Source organism: Thalassophryne amazonica, unplaced genomic scaffold, assembly GCF_902500255.1.
Source record: "Thalassophryne amazonica unplaced genomic scaffold, fThaAma1.1, whole genome shotgun sequence".
NCBI lineage: Eukaryota > Metazoa > Chordata > Actinopteri > Batrachoidiformes > Batrachoididae > Thalassophryne > Thalassophryne amazonica.
In genome coordinates this window covers 3,594-25,661 of record NW_022986255.1, presented here as the reverse complement: position 1 = coordinate 25,661, position 22,068 = coordinate 3,594, and the positions used below count along the sequence as shown (strand labels likewise).

The 22,068-nt window shown below is 43.0% G+C and overlaps 1 long non-coding RNA gene across 1 annotated transcript; it reads right to left on the bottom strand.

Annotated features, from left to right (window-relative positions):
- Positions 1 to 18,713: 18,713 nt before the first annotated feature.
- On the bottom strand, positions 18,714 to 21,128 carry LOC117505844. The gene is made up of 3 exons (XR_004559285.1): positions 19,691 to 21,128; positions 19,515 to 19,574; positions 18,714 to 19,413 (listed from the first exon to the last, which is right to left on the bottom strand). It is a non-coding gene; the product is annotated as an uncharacterized LOC117505844 (long non-coding RNA).
- Between the last annotated feature and the right edge of the window lie 940 nt (positions 21,129 to 22,068).

The following is a 22,068-nucleotide window of genomic DNA, read 5'->3' as shown; positions in this document are numbered from 1 at the left end:
TAACGTTGCCATGCCCCCTTTTTCAACAGCCTATAAAATCAGAATGGGTGGAGATATTTAACTGGAATGAAGTGCAATCTTCATCTTACACCCCATACCACAAAATATAAAAGAGCAATTTTGAGACCATGAAACTGGAAGTCTTGGTCTTTTCATATGGAATGACCCAGGGCAGACACTTCCTCGTCATCGTCGATCGCTACAGCAACTGGCCAATCGTGGAGGAAAGTGCCAACGGAGCATCGGGCTTGATCACGGCCCTTCGTCGCACGTTTGTCACCTATGGAATTGCGGAGGAATTGTCGTCTGATGGTGGACCAGAATTCACGGCACTCTCGACAGAACGCTTCCTCAGTGATTGGCGCGTCCCGACACTGCCTCTCCTCTGTGGCATTCCCTTACAGCAACTGTCGGGCGGAGGTGGGTGTCAAAACTGTGAAATGCATGATAACTGACAATATAGTTATGGGTCATGAACACTGACAAATTGTTGCAATATCGTAATACACCAGACCGAGACACCCATCTCTCCCCAGCCATGTGCCTTTTCGGGAGGCCCATAAGGGATTTCATTCCCATCCATCCAGTCAAATACCAGCCCCACCCGACATGGCGTTCGACACTTGCGGCCAGAGAGGAAGCACTGCGCAACCGCCACATGCGTGATGCCGAACACCTCTCTGAACACACCCGCGCATTACCCCCCTTAAAGATCGGTGACCCTGTCCGCATCCAAAACCAAACTGGCCCTCACCCAACCAAGTGGGACAAGACCGGTATTGTCATCGAAGTGCGACAGTTCAATCAGTATGTGATTCGGATTGACGGATCGGGCCGTGTCACCCTGCGTAATCGCCAGTTCCTTTGGCGATACACCCCAGTTATACAGAGGGATCACTTGACGATGGCCCCTGGTTTGCCGTTGATGGTCCAGCTTGACAAGCCCCACGGAGCCCTGCCCGAGGTGTTGCCACACGGGCCACCTGCATCTCCGATACCCACAATCCCAACACCTGCCGATACTCCTCCTGTAGGCACAGTGGAGCCTACAACCCCAGACTGTTCACCAGGAATGCCCACACCGCGGTCACCAGGCCCTTCTCCGCCACGAACTGATTGCGTCCCATCCGCTGGACGCATGCCCCGAGCCCTCAGAGCTCTCCAGGACTTCAACTCACCAGGGCTCAAGGAGGATGTACTCCCAACCACTGATGCTGGGGGTCGTACCCGCCATGGCCTGCCCCCTCCCCCTTAGCTTATATGGAGGCCGCCATGATGCTTGGGAAAAGGGTAGTCTATCCCTGTGACCCTTCATTATCCATTGTCTTTTTTCCTCTAAGTTTGATACACTCATTTTAAGACTACCGGTCATTGGGCTTTGAATATCAGTGTTAAAGATTTTATATATATGTTATCACTGTTAAACATTTGTACCTTTTGTCTTCTTTCTGATGAGAACGGTGTTGTGCTGTTTGCACCTGACCCCGAGAATGTACGTGTTATTCAACCTTGTTTTAGCATGCTGGGGTCAATCTGAACTGGAATGAGGAGCTGGATGTACTTATTATTATTATTATACAACTTGTTTCGTAGCCGCTAACGACTGGAGTGAAGCATGACGGGGTCAGGCTGAACTGGGAGTAAAAGAACTGAAGGTTGTTTTGACTGTTGTGATGTGATGCTTAGTGTGAAGACCAGGACACTCCAGGCAGATGCACAACAGCTGATAACTGCAACAGACGAACGAGATGTGCTGACCTCGACGATAAGAGTAAAAGAAAGAAACTGTTTTTCCTTACAGCTGCGCTTATTGACGTATGTGTTTATATTACGGGAAGAAACTTGTCTCGCGTGTCCCCCCCCCTTAGGACAAGTTTTATGATGTAATGAGGGCATCTCTAATAAAAAGAGCGGGAGCACAGGCCAGACTTTAGTGTAGCCTTGGTGTACAGCCTGGACTGCACTCCGCGCGTGATTAATTTGACTTTCTGTCTCACTGGTGTTTCTTGACTCTGTTTGTCTTATCAAAGGTTTTAAGAATGTTTGGAGGAGAAAATACCCAACAATCAGTCTTTGCCGTATCATTCCAAAGACTTGGGGGGGCATATAGGATTATAGTTGTAGTACATGTTACTGATAAATATCTGTTAATGGGTCACTGTGTAGCTATTGTACATAATTACACGGCATTCTGTGTTGTAACACCCACATTTGTCTCTTGCAGAATAAACGTGTGAGCATTGCTCGCTGGCAAGTTGAGTAAAGAGTTCGGCACTCATTTAGTTTCATACAGTCTGCAGTAAATATCAGGCTTGTTATGTCCCCCCCAGATTTTTCATATCATCCAAACGTTTCTCATTTGGAGTTATAAAAAATCAGTTAAAAACATAGTTGAACAGTGTAGAAAACCACTTTAAGCTGTGTTATCTTTATTCATTCATTTTAAATGTCAAATATGTTTTGTGGCTCTAGAAGAATTTTATTTATGGAAGACGGGACAAAAATTTATCTTTGGACAGTAAAGGTTGCAGACCCCCGAATCATTCAGTAATTTGATCATACTTGTCTGAGAAGCAATAGATATAATTGATGCCCCAAAAAAAAAAAAAATCAGAGATATTATAGAGTTCATGTAGCAAGAACAGACAAGTGGATTAAGTAACAAGACAAAAGGCTGTTTGGGCTGCAGAGGACAAGCACAAGGCCAGACGTACCGAAAAGTAAAGTATAAGGTGCACAGTAAATTCACATGAAAGCAGAGGATCATGTAAGAAAATGTTTATAACTTTATATACATTCAACACAAAATGAAAATGTTCTATCATGCTGTAGATTTACAAATACAGTACTGATTGAATACATGTGCATGATGTCGGAGGCTCTGAGCTTCCAAATACCTGGGCCATGACCTCCGACCAGTGTATGTATGTATATATATATATATATATATATATATATATATATATATATATATATATATTCCTCTGGAACAAACAGCATAAACAGTGTTGTAAAGGACAATAAGCAGGACATTAAAGAGCAAACTTCACCTCCCCCCCCAGAACGACATGAACAGTTAGCGATAGCAGCTAACAGTGATTCCCCCTGAAAATAACAAAAACAACCTGAGCTTCTCACAGGTTTACAAAACAAACATCTAAAAACCTAAAAAAAAAAATAAAAAAAAAATTCACCAGTTTTAGACACAATATACAAAGATGTTTATGTTGCAAGGTTAACGCTGTTGCCTGTGTGCAGCATTATCAGACCATCTCAGTGCAGTTCTCAATGTTACTGACATCTTGCAGAGCGACAAACACTCTGAAATTTTGTGGGATTTGAAACCTCAATTGAGCAAAGTGAAATCAGCTGGTTTTATTTTGTCCCTAACTTGCTTCTAACAGCCAGCTGATGTAGGGATGGGCGATATGACATAAAATTCATATCAGGATATAAATTGAGTTCCTTCATGGCAACGGCATATATCACAATATAAACTTAAGTGTAAAGTTAGAATGGAAGTGTTTCCAAATGGGTCATATAGTCCCTCTGCAAAGCTAAATTGATTAAAATAAACAAATAAAAACAACAGCAAAAACAGAATTAATTTTGAGCACCTGATTCTCTGACTTGTTAGGCATGTATTTTTATGCATTGGAATAATCTTATTTCATCATTCCTGCTTGTCCAGCAGGAGGCAGTGTTAGTTTGTCTGCTTTTAGTGGTGTTTTGTCCAGAAAGACTTCAGAGATGCCACCACGTGGGTTAATGATCCTGATTGACTTATGACGTGTCGTTCCACCAATGACAGAGCAGAAGGCGTGGGTTTTTTCCTCTGCTCTCCTGGGTGGAGCTGTCAGCATAGCTGAATGAGGAAATGTGAGACTGTTTACTGTGGCTTTCTGCAAATACGTGCACCAAATAAGACCATAAAATTCACAAAAGAAAACATTGCAAAAATTATTATTCCTAATTCAGGTTATCGTAGGTCTATTAACATAATTTAAAAACTCAGAAAAAGCTTGAAGCGTGCATATTTAAAATGCATTTAAAAAGAGACAGTGTGGTAAATTTAATGGGACAATTGCTTTATTCGGTCATGTGACTTTTACATGACCGAATTCATTCAGGCGACTCCAGAGGTTTAAAATAGTTTATAATGTTACACTCTTACAAGAAATTTTAATCTACCGAGGTGGAGAAGGAGCCTGTGACCAAAGCACTGACTGCAGCCTTTTCCAGTCGTTCAGAGTCACTGAGGAAGATGTGATGACATCATCAAGTATTGGTCAGTGGAGTCTAAATCTCTACCATTGGCCAAATTTATACCATCAAACAGTTATATCATATATATCGCCCACCTCTATCAAATCAAATCAATTTTATTTATATAGCGCCAAATCACAACAAACAGTTGCCCCAAGGTGCTTTATATTGTAAAAGGCAAAAGCCATACAATAATTACAGAAAAACCCCAACGGTCAAAACGACCCCCTATGAGCAAGCACTTGGCGACAGTGGGAAGGAAGTGTCACCTCTATGCTGACAGTGTCGCCGACCGAATGGCCCCCCCTTAAAAATCAATCCACCCTGCCTTCACTGCGCATGCGTCACAAGCCGCGGTTCACCTCGTTTCTGCTTAAAACTGACTTTAGAATTAAGATTTAGAGGTTTTACCTTGTCATCTGATGGTTAATAATCCCATTAATCCATTTGATTGCTTTGGGTGAACAGACATGCTGCTGTGGTCAGAAATGACGCAGTGAAGGCAGGGCAGACCAATTTTTAGGGGGGACTGTTCGGTCTGCAACACCGGCTCTCACTGTCTGGAACAATGACACTTATACACCAAGCTGACCTGAAATTAACCATTGTACATTAAAGTGACTTTATTGACGAGTCTGACCGCTTTGAAAAGTGACCAGATTACATATATTTGTTTTGAGCTCGGAGATGTTTTCACCGGTCAAAAACGGCCACCAGTGTAAATTGTCGAAAAGTTTTCTTCCACTTTTTATCTGGCTCAGCTTCAGCAGATAAGTCATGTGAATAAGTGAAGTGCGCATCGCATCTGCGCATGCGTGCGTCAAACGGGGGCAAAAATCACCGCTACCACACTCACACTGCTCCCATTGAATTTCGTATACAGTAACATTAGCGGACTGTAAAAGTTAAGGCTTTTACAAGGATTGTTTCAAAGGCTTTAAGCCTTAAGCGACACATACAATAATGACAGGGGCGCATTGTGCTGTTTTCAAATTCTCGAACGGAATTCATAGGCTTGAAAGTTGGCTGAAAACACACGATTGCAAAGCTCTGTTGTGGTGCCGTAAAGCTGGTGACGCGCTCACAGAAGCAACCGCTCCGCTGCTCCACACGCACTTTACGGCTGGGCTCAGTTCGAGTCCGGTGTCACGTACAGTTCTTTCCGTCTCGCTTAGAAACCAGCGTTTGGAACTTGAGGTGGATGGATGATGAAAGAAGCAAAACACCTTCGCAATTTACGTCGATATTTTGATGAATCTCTTCATTTAGAGCAGCTTCATTAAACAAATGTAAAATGAACTTTTTGAAACTTACTGTTTAAGGGCGGTTAAAACACCGTAGTTAGCAACAGAAGTCGTTCATAAATCAGACTTTACCTGGTGAAACGTCGCTGATCTTAAGAAACTGCAGCGCAGAAACTAACTCCATTTTGAATCAACCCTTCCGAAGCGCGGCAACGTCTTCTTCCTCTTTAACTGTGACCGGCGGCCACAGCGCCACCTGCAGCCTGGGAGCGCATCTACCGCCAGGTCAGAGCTGCTTCAGTCAGGATCAAATTATTCACAAGTTTAAAAACATTCTGCAGTTCACTGAATATTTCATTAAATATCATTTTAATAAACTGTGTGCACCCGGAGGGGATCCACACAAACATGGGGAGAAGAAGTCCACACAGAAAGACCACAGCTGGGAATCCAACCCATGACCTTCTCACTGTGACGCAACAGTGCTAACCACTAAGCCACCGTGCTGTCCGAAAATCCATATTCAGAAATGTAGAGTATTGAAAAGAAATCCGGAAAAGATGCCCGAGCCACCTCAACTGACTCCTTTCGACGTGGAGGAGCAGCGGCTCGACTCCGAGCTCCTCCCGCGTGACCGAGCTCCTCACCCTATCTCTAAGGGAGCGCCCAGCCACCCTGCGGAGGAAACTCATCTCGGCCGCTTGTACCCGCAATCTCGTTCTTTCAGTCATGAGCCAAATTTCATGACCATAGGTGAGGATCGGAACGTAGATCGATCAGTAAATCGAGAGCTTTGCCCCCCTACTCAGCTCTCTCTTCACCACGACGGTCCGATACAGCGACCGCATCACTGCAGATGCTGCACCGATCTGTCTATCGATCTCACGCTCCATCCGTCCCTCACTTGTGAATAAGACCCCAAGATACTTAAACTCCTCCACTTGAGGCAAGGGCACTCCACCGACCTGAAGAGGGCAAAGCACCTTTTTCCGTTCGAGAACCATGGCCTCGGATTTGGAGGTGCTGATTTTCATCCCAGACGCCTCACACTCGGCTGCCAACCGCCCCAGTGCACGCTGAAGGTCCTGATTTGACGAAGCCAACAGAACCACATCGTCCGCAAACAGCAGAGACTAGATTCTGTGGCTCCCAAAGCAGACCCCCTCTACACCCTGGCTGCGCCTAGAAATTCTGTCCATAAAAATAATGAACAGAACCGGTGACAAAGGGCAGCCCTGGCGGAGGCCAATGTGCACTGGAAACAGGTTTGACTTACTACCGGCAATGCGAACCGAGCTCCTGCTGCGGTTGTACAGGGACCGGATAGCCCTTAGCAAAGGACCCTGGACCCCGTACTCCCGGAGCACTCCCCACAGGGTGCCCCGAGGGACACAGTCGAATGCCTTCTCCAGATCCACAAAACACATGTGGACTGGTTGGGCAAACTCCCATGAACCCTCGAGCACCCTGTTAAGGATTTTATATATATATATATATGTTATCACTGTTAAACATTTGTACCTTTGTCTTCTTTCTTATGAGAACGGTGTTGTGCTGTTTGCACCTGACCCCGAGAATGTACGTGTTATTCAACCTTGTTTTAGCATGCTGGGGTCAATCTGAACTGGGAATGAAGAGCTGGATGTACTTATAATTATTATTATACAACTTGTTTTCGTAGCCGCTAACGACTGGGAGTGAAGCATGACGGGGTCAGGCTGAACTGGGAGTAAAAGAACTGAAGGTTGTTTTGACTGTTGTGATGTGATGCTTAGTGTGAAGACCAGGACACTCCAGGCAGATGCACAACAGCTGATAACTGCAACAGACGAACAGGATGTGCTGACCTTCGACGATAAGAGTAAAAGAAAGAAACTGTTTTTCCTTACAGCTGCACTTATTGACGTATGTGTTTAGGTTACGGGAAGAAACTTGTCTTGCGTCATCCTTCCCCCACCCTTAGGACAAGTTTTATGATGTAATGAGGGCTTCTCTAATAAAAAGAGCGGGAGCACAGGCCAGACTTTAGTGTAGCCTTGGTGTACAGCCTGGCTGCACTCCGCGCGTGATTAATTTGACTTTCTGTCTCACTGGTGTTTCTTGACTCTGTTTGTCTTATCAAAGGTTTTAAGAATGTTTGGAGGAGAAAATACCCAACATTGACTGGGGGCTCAGTCCGGGATCTCAACAATACCGGAGGTGTCCGGTGGGGGGTCGCCAAGTCCAGACGTAAATCCTTGGCCAAGGTCCGATCGATTGATCGTGTCTGCAATTGTCGACCACCGTTGGCATCGTCTGGTTGACGAGATTTTCCCGAAGAAGACAGACAGGAGGTCGAGTCAGTGAGTAGAATTTCTTTGTAACAGTACTGAGTGAGTGGTGATCAGATCACATAAAACAGTTAAACTCCGTAAGCGATGGCGTGGAATCGTCTGTTAATGTAAAGCAGTTAAAATCCGCGAGGAGGGCGGACTCCTCTACGGTTGCGAGGGACGCCCGTAGTTAAATTCCGGAAGGAGGGTACGGACTCCTCTGTTTTAATACGTAAAGGAAATCCCGGGTAGAAATATGTGCACTGTAAAAAAGCAGTTAAATCTGGCAGGGACGGCGGAGTCCCCTAATGCAGGACATTAGTTAAATTTCACGGGAGGGCGAGTTCCTCTGGCATAAGAATACGCGTATGATTATTAAAAGTGTTTCTATGTGTAAATAGTGTTTTGTGTAAGTGTAAATAACTGTGTGAAAGTGTAATACTTTGGACAACGTTAGTGACAACCGTGTGTGTGGAAGCAGCAGGCAAGTGATTCCACTTCCTACGGGGAGGTGAAAGGAATCAACCACACGACGGCAAATTAATTGTCACGTCCAAAGAAAGTGTGAAAACTTCAGATTTAGAACACCCTAGGTGTGCCCCCGTCTGAAGTCCAAATTATAACAAGGGATAATAAAAATGGGGGGTAAGACGTCTAAAAATAAGGAAAATTTATCAACTGACGACTGGAAATTTATGGAAGCAAAAAATCCAAAAGCAACAAAGAAATTGGAGACCTGGATAATAAACATGACTTTGACGGACGACTGAACCTGATCAGTATACAGAAGCTAAAGAAGGAGTTAGAACAGCAACATAAAGGTGATGAGAAAAAGATGCAGAAAGTAGGGGCAGATTTAGTGGCATTTTGGGAGGAGGAAGCAGAGAACAGACGGAAGGGAGCAGAGAAACGACAATTAGAGAAAGCAAGGAAAAAGAAAGCTGTAGGTAAGGCAGAAGAAGATGTGATAATTCAGCACAGAGAACCAGAACAGCCTCAACAACCACCGCCGGCTGGATCGTCGGTGACAAAGAGACCTTTATCTCCTCTACCAGAGGATGACGATGTATTGCCACCACAGTATGATTTGGCAGTAAAACCTAAGGTAAAAAGTGAAAAACCAGAAAAACCACAAACACGCAGTCAAGCGAAAGTGCCCACAGCCCCTCCCATGGTGGAACACAGTGACCAGGGAGGTGCCTATCCTATGATAGAAGTACCAAATCCTCGTGCAGGAACAGCAGGACATCGATCAACCATGCTCGTATATCGAACATGGAATGCTGATGATATCAAAGCAGCAGTCGACATGATACCATCGCCACATGTCGATATCGAGGGATTTATGCAGGATATAGAAAACATTAGAAGTTCTTACCACCTTAGTGGACCTGAAGTCCAACAGGTGTGGATGAAAGCATGTGGCCCTAAATGGAGTCAGATACGCGGGGACTGGAATCCTGCAGACCAACAAGGCGTACCACTGACACATGATGATCTAGTCTTGAAAACAAGAGTGGAAGCTATGATTACACGTGCAAAAGGAGTGTTAGGACCAAAGATAGGAGAACCATGGACAGAGTTTAGATGCAGATTTGAGAGTGTATTTAGAGTCCATAGTGGCATATTGCCAGGAACACCAGTGTATGAAAACAAATTGAAAAATATTTCACCTGTGAAGCTGACAATGACCGATTTGATTCATGATGGCAACTCCACAGCTGTCATAACAGTAACAGGTGCCACTGAAGACATTTTAAAATTGAGATTCACAGGTATGCCATTACATGTGTCACTTTGTAAACCATATTTGACAGAATGGCAAGAATTGGGACTGACAGTCATAACAGCTTTGTCAGCCACTGATTGGAGCAGAGTTGGACCACGAACGGAGTTCAGTCCATCAACTAAATTGTATAAAGTGCCAGTTAATGTCTCATTGGTGCTGACAGCTGGAACACACATTGATGTGTCCACTTCACAATCCTGAGTGTTTCAGTTGAGTCCTGAAGAGGATGATCTCTCTCTTCTGTACCATCAGGATTGTGGACAACAGGTCCTTCAGACGTAGGACTGATTAAAAATGCACAACCTGTAGTTATAAGACCAAAAACAGAATACAGACCATGTGTAAGACAATATCCATTGAAACCTGATGCAATTGAAGGAATCAGGCCAGTAATAGAGGATTTATTAACAGCAGGAGTAATAGTGCCATGTCCAGATTCACCATGTAACACACCCATATTTCCTGTAAAAAAGGCTCCGCCCTCAGTGGGGTGGAGAATGATTCAAGATCTGCAGGCAGTAAATGCTGCTGTAATTAAAAGAGCACCATGTGTTCCAGATCCACACACCTTGTTAAATTCGCTGAGACCAAATTCTAATAGTTTCTCAGTAATTGACATAAGTAATGCATTTTTCTCTGTGCCAGTGCATCCAGATAGTCAATTCTGGTTTGCTTTTACCTTTAAAGGACAACGATATACATTCACCAGATTACCGCAGGGTTACGCAGAGAGCCCAACTATTTATTCTCAAGTCATGTCAGCATGTTTAGCCAATTTCGTTCCACCGGCAGATAGCCAACTATTAGTGTATGTCGATGACATTTTGATTGCCTCTGACACACGAGAAAACTGCATAACTGACACAGTAGCATTATTATGTTTCTTATTTGATAATGGCCACAAAGTTAGTAAAAACAAAGTTCAGTTGTGTAGGGATAAAGTAAAATATTTAGGACATGAATTATCAGCCACAGGGCGCACGATCCTGTCTGACAGGAAGGAAGCAATTTTGCACGCTCCAAAACCACAAACCAAAAAGCAGATGATGTCATTTCTTGGACTGACTAATTACTGCAGGGCATGGATTCCCTGTTATGCAGAATTGACTAGTCCACTTTCTGATTTGATGTACAAGGATGATATTTCAATGTCAACCGTGTTGGAATGGAACAAAGATGCTGAGGAAGCTTTTGTAAAAGTAAAACAAACATTAGTGTCATCCACAGTTTTGGTACTACCAGATTATAGTAAACCATTCATTCAAACAGCTGATTGTAAGAATAAGTTCATGACTAGTGTTTTGGTTCAAGTGTATGGCTCAAAATTAAGGCCAGTTGCCTACTACTCATCTAAATTGGATGCAGTAGCAAGTGCTCTACCACCATGTGTACAGGCTGTTGTTGCAGCCTCTATGGCTGTTCAAAGTAGCAGTAATGTTGTTCTATTCCATCAGTTGACACTGAAAGTTCCACATGCAGTTTCTGCACTTCTGTTGCAGACAAACATGAGCCTTTTGTCCCCAGCAAGACATCTTTCGTGCATGTCCTTGCTATTATCACAGCCACACCTTACGGTAGAGCGCTGTACAACATTGAATCCATCCACATTGATACCTTTACCTGAGGATGGTGAGCCGCACAATTGTGTTGATGTAGCTACAGTCTGTACGAAAGCACGCCCAGACCTCCAGGACACACCCATCCCAAACAGTACAATTGTGTATGTGGATGGTTCTTCCACTAAAAACGCTTATGGACAAACACAATCTGGATATGCTGTTGTCACAAATTCAGAAGTATTGGATTCTGCTTCATTGCCATCGTCATTTTCAGCACAAGCAGCTGAATTAGTTGCTTTAACTGCAGCTTGCTATCTGTTTAAAGGTACGGCTGTAACAATTTATACAGACAGCCAGTACGCTTTCAGCACAGTGCATGTGTTTGCAAAACTGTGGGAAGAGCGTGGAATGGTGACATCATCTGGAAAGCCAGTGACTCATGCCACTCTCCTAACTGCACTACTGAAGGCTGTGAGATTGCCTAACCAAATTGCTATATGCAAATGTGCGGCTCACACCAAAGGCTCTGACAGTATTTCAAAAGGAAATGATTTTGCTGACAGAGCAGCAAAAGAGGCAGCAGCGGCTTCTTCTATTTTTGTTGTACAGGACACCACTCCAGATTTGCATTTAGGTCATACACTGCTTGCTGACATGCAACAGCAGGCAACTGAAAGAGAAAAACAGATGTGGATAAATAAAGGAGCTACGTATGCAAATGATTTGTACGTATGCCCACAAAAGAAACCCATATTGCCAAAAAATATGTTTAAATGGGCAGCTATTATGAGCCATGGCGTGACGCATGTCTCATCAAGGGGTATGATATCGCAATTGCAATCTATTTTTTTGTCTTTATGGGTTCGATGCATATGCAAAACAGCATTGTAGAGCATGCATGATATGTGCAAAACACAACTCACAAGGCAATTTGAGACCCCAAAGAGGCAAATTTCCAACACCACAATATCCCTTTCAAGTGATTCACATGGATTATATACAGCTGAGTAAACATGAAGGGAAGGAATTTTGTTTAGTCGTAATTGATGCCTTCTCAAAATGGGTAGAATTGTTCCCTACAAAACATGCAGATGCACTTACAGTGGCTAAGGCATTGTGCAAAGACATCATTCCACGATTTGGAATACCAGAAACAGTTTATTCAGATAATGGAGCGCATTTTGTTAATACAATAGTGCAATACGTAGGAGAAGCGCTACAGGTCAATCTCAAAAATCATTGTGCTTATCATCCACACAGTGCAGGATTAGTGGAAAGGACAAAGGGCACAATAAAAATAAGATTAAGGAAATGTATAGAAGAGACAAAACGAACCTGGATTGAATGTTTGGACCTAGTAAAATTGTATATGAGAATAACACCAACACCATCAGGGTTAACACCATTTGAGATACTTTATGGACGACCATATCGTCTACCAATTTTGACATGGATACTAAAACAGCAGATGAGGAACAAACATTAGCAAATTTTATGAAAAAGACATTAACACAGAAAGAGATAACTTAAACACATTTACTGCCGAATAATTTTGATCTTCCACAGGACGGCCTTCCAGTAGTCTAGCCAGGAGACTGGGTGTTCATCAGAGTGATTAAGAAGAAGAACTGGTCCAGTCCTCGTTGGGAAGGTCTATACCAAGTGCTGTTAACAACACCAACTGCAGTAAAGATAGCGGAGAGATCAACGTGGATACATCACTGTAAGATACAGTGTGTGTTGGCTGCCTCCACAGTGTAAGGGGAAGTCTGGCTACAAAGGGAGTCTATTTAATTAGCAATAGATTGTCTCAATGCCAGTGAAGCAGGGAGATCCTTGCACTATTAGGTGAGGTGGTTAACAACACTGTATCCTAGCAATCATGACTGAACTACAGCAGACCCCGGAGCGGCGTGCTCAGAGCCGCCGCTGCCGGACTGTTGGTAGGGCAGCCGGTTGCGTTGTGATCTTAGTGTGTTTCGTGCTCCTCGGATTCCTGGCCTGGTGGTTGACCCAAGAATTGCAGCTCACTGTGGACCGAGCCAGAGAACAACGCAAGCAACGTCAGAAGAGGTTTATTCATAATGTGAACGAGACAGATGGACACCCTCATATATACCATACTAATATGTGGTACAGATATGTTCATTTATTGGCTATGGAATTACGTTACTAATTGTTATGTTTGTTCGCAAATACCTATATCCTCAACACACCCAGCTCTGACGGCTAAACCGCACCCTGCTAGGGTGACAGAATGTCTTATCATACGGATGCATAATCAAACTGTATTTCGGGGGCAGTTCTAACACCACTTGCCTCAGTGCAACCACTTATATGATAGGGATTTCAACAGAGGACGTACAAGCGTGCCCAAGTGCTGCTCCATTGACTAGACTGAAGGGAAACGCAAAAATATCATCACGTTAAATTGTCATCACAACGGCCATTCCCAAATTGCTTTTACGGGACAGGGAATAAAACTGTAGGTAAAATTAAGAAACGTCTGTGTACCCAAACGTATGTTTTATCAAATAATTTAAGCCTAGCCAAAACATAATATGTGGATGGTACTTATCTTCATCACATTGGACGGGGATGTAATTATACAGGCTCCTGTCCATGGGGAACGGATGAATCATGTGCTTATGTTAGTAAGTTTTTGTTACCACCTGTAAATGGTACTCTGGTGTATGATGACATCTATTGGCTTTGTGGTTCCAGACTGTACATGAGTCTCCCACCAAATTGGGGTGGTGTGTGTGCACCTACCCAGGTGACTGACCATACATATGTGGTAGGACCTCCACAGAGAAGAATGGCAGCACCAGACGGAGGAGATTGATATACCCAGATGTGTTACCACATGATCACATGTGGGGCTCGGATGTACTAAAGGACCAAAAAATTGTGGTCTGTAGGAGATAAAATAGCACATTCATTGTTCCCCTGGATAGGAGTGGGAAAAAATTCATTAATGATTGAAACTCTGAATTATCGATTGGGTCTGTTCATGAATGTAACTAAAAAAATTGTAGCAGCTCAAAACACTGAAATAGATGCTTTACGTACCATGGTGATGCAAAATCGCATGGTTTTAGACTTGCTTACTGGTTCACAGGGAGGAGTTTGTGTTCTGCTGAACACAACATGCTGTACTTTCATCCCAGACTCCATTCATTCAGTGGATGTGCAGGACGCATTGGAAGAGCTGAATAAACTTCGTGATGCAATGCATAAAGACACCCTAGCCGTGAACCGGTGGAATCCCTGGTCCTGGTTGACTTCAGGACCATGTTGGCAGTTACTATTGAAAATGGTGACACCAGTTATTATAGTCCTAATTCTGATTGGACTTTGCATGTGTTGTGTGATCCCTTATATCAAAACAATGGTTGGCAAAATGGTGTCAAATACATTTGTACAGTGTAATCTGGCCTTCCAACAAACTATGCCAAAATATCAAGCATTGAAACAGTCAGACCTTAGTGGAGAAAACTATAATGACTGTACTGAGAATTATGATGATATTGAAAAGCTCATAACTCCAGTTCAAGCTTGAACTGTTGACGTGATGAGTTAACACACTCTTAGCCTATGAAGCTTTAGCTGAAAAAGTAATAAGACAAGTGGTGTAGTCGAATAATACAGAAAAACGGTTCATTTATACCAGTCAGCCGAAGTGATGTATGGTGGTGGTGTGGTGATAACAGAATCTTTGACAGACTGCCACGAAATGTGTCAGGTTATTGTGCATTAATATCATTATTGTTACCCATGACCCCTGAAGACGTTACGACATATGCAGCCTCTCTTATTCCTGAGGATTGGCAGAAAGGCATAGCCCGACATAGAGTAAAAAGAGATTGGAAAGGAGTAGGAAATCCAACATATATTGACGCAATAGGAGTCCCCAGAGGAGTGCCTGACGAGTATAAACTGGTTGATCAAATAGCAGCTGGATTCGAATCTTCCATCTGTTGGTGGTGTTCAATTAATAAAAACGTGGACAGAATAGATTAAGTTAATAAACTAACTAACTAAGCTGGGTGATGCCTACTGTATGTTTAACAGGTGATAAACAGGTGGGAAATGTTAAGGATTTTATATATATATATATATATATATATATATATATGTTATCACTGTTAAACATTTGTACCTTCGTCTTCTTTCTTATGAAAACGGTGTTGTGCTGTTTGCACCTAACCCCGAGAATGTATGTGTTATTCAACCTTGTTTTAGCACTCTGGGGTCAATCTGAGCTGGGAATGAAGGGCTGGATGTACTTATTATTATAATATAACTTTGTTTTCGCAGCCTCTAACGACTGGGAGTAAGAGAACGTTTTGACTGTTGTGATGTGGTGCTTAGTGTGAAGGAGTGGGAAGGACAGGACACTTCAGGCAGATGCAGAACAGCTGATAACTGCAACAGACGAACGAGATGTGACCTGTGTAAAAGAAAGTGTTCTTCCTTACAGCTGCACTTATTGACGTATGCGTTTATGTTACGGGAAGAAACTTGTCTTGCGTCATCACCCCCACCCTTAGGACAAGTTTTTGTTTATGTGATGAGGGCGTCTCTTAATAAAAAGAGCGGAAAAGCAGGCCAGACTTTAGTGTAGCCTTGGTGTACAGCCTGACTGCACTCCGCGCGTAAAATTTGACTTTCTGTCTCACTGGTGTTTCTTGACTCTGTTTGTCTTGTTAAAGGTTTTAAAAATGTTTGGAGGAGAAAATACCCAACACCAGTCCATGAACAATTTTACAGACTAGCAGCAGAACCTTAAAATCTGATCTTACTGGGACAGGAAGCCAGTGAAGAGATGCCAAAATGGATGTAATGTGGTCAAACTTTTTGCTTTGTGTCAAAAGTCTGGCTGCAGCATTTTGATCCAACTGGAGACCCCTAATGCTGGACAGTGGTAAACCAGAATATAGAACATTGCAGTAGTCCAATCTAGAAGAGATAAATGGATGGCTCAGGATCTCAGCATCAGCCATAGACAGGATGGGACGAATCTTCGCTATATTTCGCAGGTGGAAGAAAGCAGTCCTCGTAATATTTCTAATGTGGAGGTCAAAGGACAATGTAGGATCAAAAATTACCCCAAGGTTCCTCACTTTGTCAGTGTGATGTATGACACATGAGCCTAGGCTGAGTGTTAACTGGTCAAATTGATGCAGATGTCTCACTGGACCAAGAACCATCATTTCAGTTTTATCAGAGTTTAAAAGTAGGAAGTTTCTAGACATCCAACTTCTCACTGATGCAAGGCAATCTTCTAAAGATTTTATGTGAACGAGATTACCAGCAGTTATCGGCTGGTATCAACTGGTTCAGTATCATCTGCATAGCAGTGAAAGGTAATCCCAAAACACTGCAATATGTGCCCAAGGGGTGCTATATAAAGGGAGAAAAGCAGGGGGCCTAAGACAGACCCCTGTGGAACCCCAAATTTCATGTCACTAAGGTTAGCGGTAGTGTTACTGTACAAAACACACTGAGAACAAATGGTCAAGTATGACGTCAGCCATGCAAGGGCACTCCCAGTAAACAGATTTACTTTACTACAACCCCTGGCAAAAATTATGGAATCACCGGCCTCGGAGGATGTTCATTCAGTTGTTTAATTTTGTAGAAAAAAAGCAGATCACAGACATGACACAAAACTAAAGTCATTTCAAATGGCAACTTTCTGGCTTTAAGAAACACTATAAGAAATCAGGAAAAATCATTGTGGCAGTCAGTAATGGTTACTTTTTTAAACCAAGCAGAGGAAAAAAATATGGAATCACTCAATTCTGAGGAAAAAATTATGGAATCATGAAAAACAAAAGAACGCTCCAACACATCACTAGTAGTTTGTTGCACCACCTCTGGGTTTTATAACAGCTTGCAGTCTCTGAGGCATGGACTTAATGAGTGACAAACAGTACTCTTCATCAATCTGGCTCCAACTTTCTCTGATTGTTGTTGCCAGATCAGCTTTGCAGGTTGGAGCCTTGTCATGGACCATTTTCTTCAACTTCCACCAAAGATTTTCAATTGGATTAAGATCACTTCCTTAGCCCATTGTAACCTTGTTTTTTTCTGTTTAGGTGTTAATGATGGCTTTTGTTTAGCTTTTCTGTATGTAAATCCCATTTCCTTTAGGCTGTTTCTTACAGTTCGGTCACAGACGTTGACTCCAGTTTCCTCCCATTCGTTCCTCATTTGTTTTGTTGTGCATTTTCGATTTTTGAGACATATTGCTTTAAGTTTTGACGCTTTGATGTCTTCCTTGGTCTACCAGTATGTTTGCCTTTAACAATCTTCCCATGTTGTTTGTATTTGGTCCAGAGTTTAGACACACCTGACTTCTGGCAAGGTCACATGTCCTATGTCCATTTTTGTGACCTCGGAGTGCTTCATCCTGACATCATTGGTGCAGATGCAAATAACTATGTGACTATATCTACTGTCATGTTTCTTTGTCTGTCTACACGTCTGCAGCGTCAGCACCCTAAGATGGGATTCAATGTTGGAGCTCTGGCCCCAGGAATACATTCAATGTCAGTTGGCGTCTGTAACCTGACTTTGCGGGACATAGAATCCCCTATCACTAAAGCCTGGTGTTTCGGCCTGGAGATAGGAGTGGAAGTCACCCATGGGCTCAAAGGACTAACAGGCATATCCAAGGAAGAAAACCGGCTCACAGTTCACAGTGGTGAGTTTGATTGGGGTACCGCAACCGGGCACCAAGCCCTACATGACTTCCTCCACCTAACCATGGTCCGAAAGCCGTCCTCCACAGCCAGAGATTCTAGGCTAATGCTAATGAAGACGCTAGCCGGCCCAAAACTAACCTCGTCTGGAGTGCCCGTAACATCTAACTCCATTGAGCTAAGAAGCTGTTCTAGCTTATGGACAATGTCTAAAAGAGTCACCCTATCTGCCAGCATCTCGCATGATTTATGTAAAGTGTAAAGTAGTGTACTTTGTGTACCAGAAAATCTAAGAGTGTAGCCAAGCTAGCACGAGTTAACTGCTAAGAAAAATGCTAACCATCCTAAGGTTCACACAGGAGTAAAATAATGAGCTACAAGTCACAGCAATTACACTGAAAAACTAACAGGATGAAGAAAAAGCCAACATTAGGCTCAGACTGTTCTGCAAAACAAAATCTCAAAAATCACAAAATTCAAAAAGATACTCATGCAGTTCTATAGCGCACACACGCACGCATGCACACACACACACACACACACACACACACACACACACACACACACACACACACACACACACACACACACACACACACACACACACACAGTATGTTGGAACATGGAACATGGATGCACAGACAGTTTCAGGAGTCCAGGTCCAGCAGAATGGTCCAACCAGCCGAAGTGTCGTGGTTCTGATCCACCGGCTCACTGATATTTATGATATTACGTTGCCATGTCTGCCTGTTTTCAGCACTTTTTTATCCTTTGATTTTATTTCACATTCAATTGTGTGTGAAGGTGGAACCAACAACTTATCAAAGCACAAATGACAGCTTTAGGAAAAATATTTAAATTAGAAACAATAATCTCTGTACATGATTTGAAACGTCATAATCTGGATTACAAAATGATTTAACAAGTGAAAAAATCTGAAACGTCCATAAATTAGTGCATAGAAAACCTTTTTTCTGTCAGTGCAGCGACTTTCAGCTCACCAGGGGAACTGAGAAACGTGCACACTGTTGTGCACGTGTGGATGTTTATGGCACGGCGTGCACGTGTCACAGCACACCAAGTCACTGATGCAGTGGGACGTATGCGTGGCGGGTCAGGAGAGCCGGTCCAGCTGTGCTGCCATCCTCACCTGAAGGCAAAAGTCCAGTTTGTCATCCATCAACGTCTTCTCACGTGTTCTTGACCTCATGAGTGGTGAGAAGGAAAAAGACACAATCATACGTCCTAGGCACCGCCCCCGTCCAAGCGGCGGTGCATCAAAGAGACGTTCGATCTTTAATGAATTTCAAAGTGGTTTGAACGTCAGCGCTCCTCAGCCAGAAGACGTCCAGCAGTCAGAGTTTCTTCACCAGTTTGTCTGGGGACAAAGTTTCTGTCCAAGCCCTGGTGTGTGTCCTGGTCTCAGCTCTGGATGTCCCGGGTCCATTTGATCATGGTCTCTGGAGAGCGATAGAGGAAGATGAGTTTGGAATAAAGTTCTTCTTCTAGTTCCAGCTCTCCCGTCTCTCTCACCTAAAACAAACAAACAAAAAGAAGTCACTACAGGATTCTTACAGGATTCCCAGTTTTCCTAAATTGTGGGACAACCAGGAGGGTCCTCTGAGTGGACACACCTGTGTCAAGCTGATACTGGATTCTGCACCAATGTGAACAGCATGTTTACAGCTGGACGTCTTTGTGGACACAAATTTCATGAATTAACGTCTGATTAATTAATTAATTTTTTTCTCACTCAAACTGATGCAGATAAGAACTGACAGACACAACTCATCAACATCAGTCAGTTTACCTTTGAGGAAAACTCATGAAATGTGAGAAAAAAGGGCAGAACAGGGTCTTCATGGTTAGCACTGCTGTCTCACAGCAAGAAGGTTGTGGGTTCACATCCCGCCTGGTCCTTTCTGCGTGAGATCCCCCGCACCATCATGGTTCAGGTGATTAAACCTCAGTCCAGTGAGCACACAGGTGAACTGAAAGTGTCTTTTATTTACAAAAATGACAAAAACACATTCTTCCTTCAATGTCTTCAGACTAACAGTGGATGGCGCTGTGAGTCCATAAACAAAACCTCCCTTGGTAACTAAAAAAAACAAAACAAATCTCTTTAAGTCACAACAGAATCAAATGAGGGATAAATGAAGTCGACTTTCACTATGATACTAAAACTAGTTAAAACTACTTTTAATCAAAAATAAATATAAGCCCATATTGATCTGACTGCATAGCAAAGCCTATTAAATAATAATAGCAGTGTGGTGAGCTGCGTGGAAGAACGAAGAGCAAGCCAGAGCTTTTGTCTTTTATGCACATTGCCACAAGGAGGTGCTATTATTTTCACACACAACACAGAGACAAAGGTTGAAGTCATCAAACACAATGACACTTTACACTTATGGTAACAACAACATGACACTCAACCAAACTGACTAAACCAAATGAACTACAAAACACAACAAATCAACAACACTAACAACACGGTTAACCTAACATGAACCACAACACCACTTAACCCCCAAACTCCCATAATGCATTGCAGAACAACAATTTACAGTCTTAGCAACCAGCCAAGTTAGTTTCCTCGTCATCCCCTCTCCGCCCCAAAATGTCAAATGATGTCATTATGTCATTATGTCATTGTAACATAACAACATCGTCAAATGGCCCAAAATGTCTGGTGCCCAGGGGAGGACAAAAAGAAAAGAAGAGGAGGGAAAACAGGACCGAGACAGAGGTACAGTAAAAATAATGAAGTGATCGTTGGGCCAGTTGTTGTAAATTGTTGTGCTGCAATGCATTATGGGAGTTTGGGGTTTTCAGTGTTGTTGTTGTCTCAGCCATTGTCTCTGTGTTGTGTGTAAAAATAAAAGCACCTTCTTGTGGCAGAGTGCAGAAAAAACAAAGGCTCTGGCTCCGTCTTTGTTCTTCCACGCAGCTCGCCACATAATATGATGAATCAGGTAGCTAGCAGTGTTAACGTGCCTTCATCCATGCTTTGCTAATTCCTGAGGCATTTCGGGGGAAGGTTCCCCTAATCTGACCTACCCAAAATAAACAATTTCAATGGGGTGGGAGTCGCTGGGAGAGGCTTTGAGCAGAGTTCTCCCTGTCATTTTGGTTTGTTTGTTTATTCCAAGCCAACATGCAAAGTGCATTAAAAGTCTTGCCTACGGTGCCAAATTGGTTAGGGCCGGTGTCACCGACCGAACGGTCCCCCCTGCCTTCACTGCACATGCGTCATTTTGGAGTGTCAGCAGCGATTCACAGATCACCTCATTTTTGCTTAAAACTGACTTTAGAATGATTAAAGAGGTTTTACTTTGTCATCTGATGGTTAACAGACAGTATTTCCTTTGATCACTTTGGGTGTAGAGAGTCAGACTCGGACGCAGGGCAGACCGATTTTTAGAGAGGACCGTTCGGTCGGTGACACCGGCACTGTGAGACGTGTTGGGTCACCCCTTTGCATCGGTATGTGACGGTGAGGGGAAACACTAACCATAACCATAGCAATACCCATAACCACAACCATAGCAACCACAACTATCATCAATTCCTCACAATGCGATAGGATGCGTTTCAACATGATGTAAAGAAATTAGACCAAAAATTTAAATAGAAAATAAGAAGCTGGAATTTATTATGGTACTATGGTCTTCTTCTTCTGATTCTACTAGAGGCAGAAAATTTTTATTCCTTATAAGCAGCAAATTTACCAGATTCAATGTTATGAAACAGGAATCGGTTCCCTCATATGTGGAACCTGTTTGATCACACTGTCAGAACTTAAACAGGAAACAGCAAGACAACATCACACTCAATGACCGACGTAAAGTGACTCACTCACTGCCTTGGCGTTCTTTACAAACAACCTGCATCTTGTCAAGTTTCCAAATCTTTTAAAAGAGCCAAAGTATCTGCAAATACCTGATTTAAATGTTTTAGGTGCGTCAAAATCCCATCCACAACCACAGCAACAACAATACCCATAACAATAACACAATCACAACCATAACACACTCACAACCACAGCAACAACAATACCCATAACAATAACACAATCACAACCATAACGACACTCACAATCACAGCAACAACAATACCCATAACAATAACACAATCACAACCATAACCACACTCACAACCACAGCAACAACAATACTCATAACA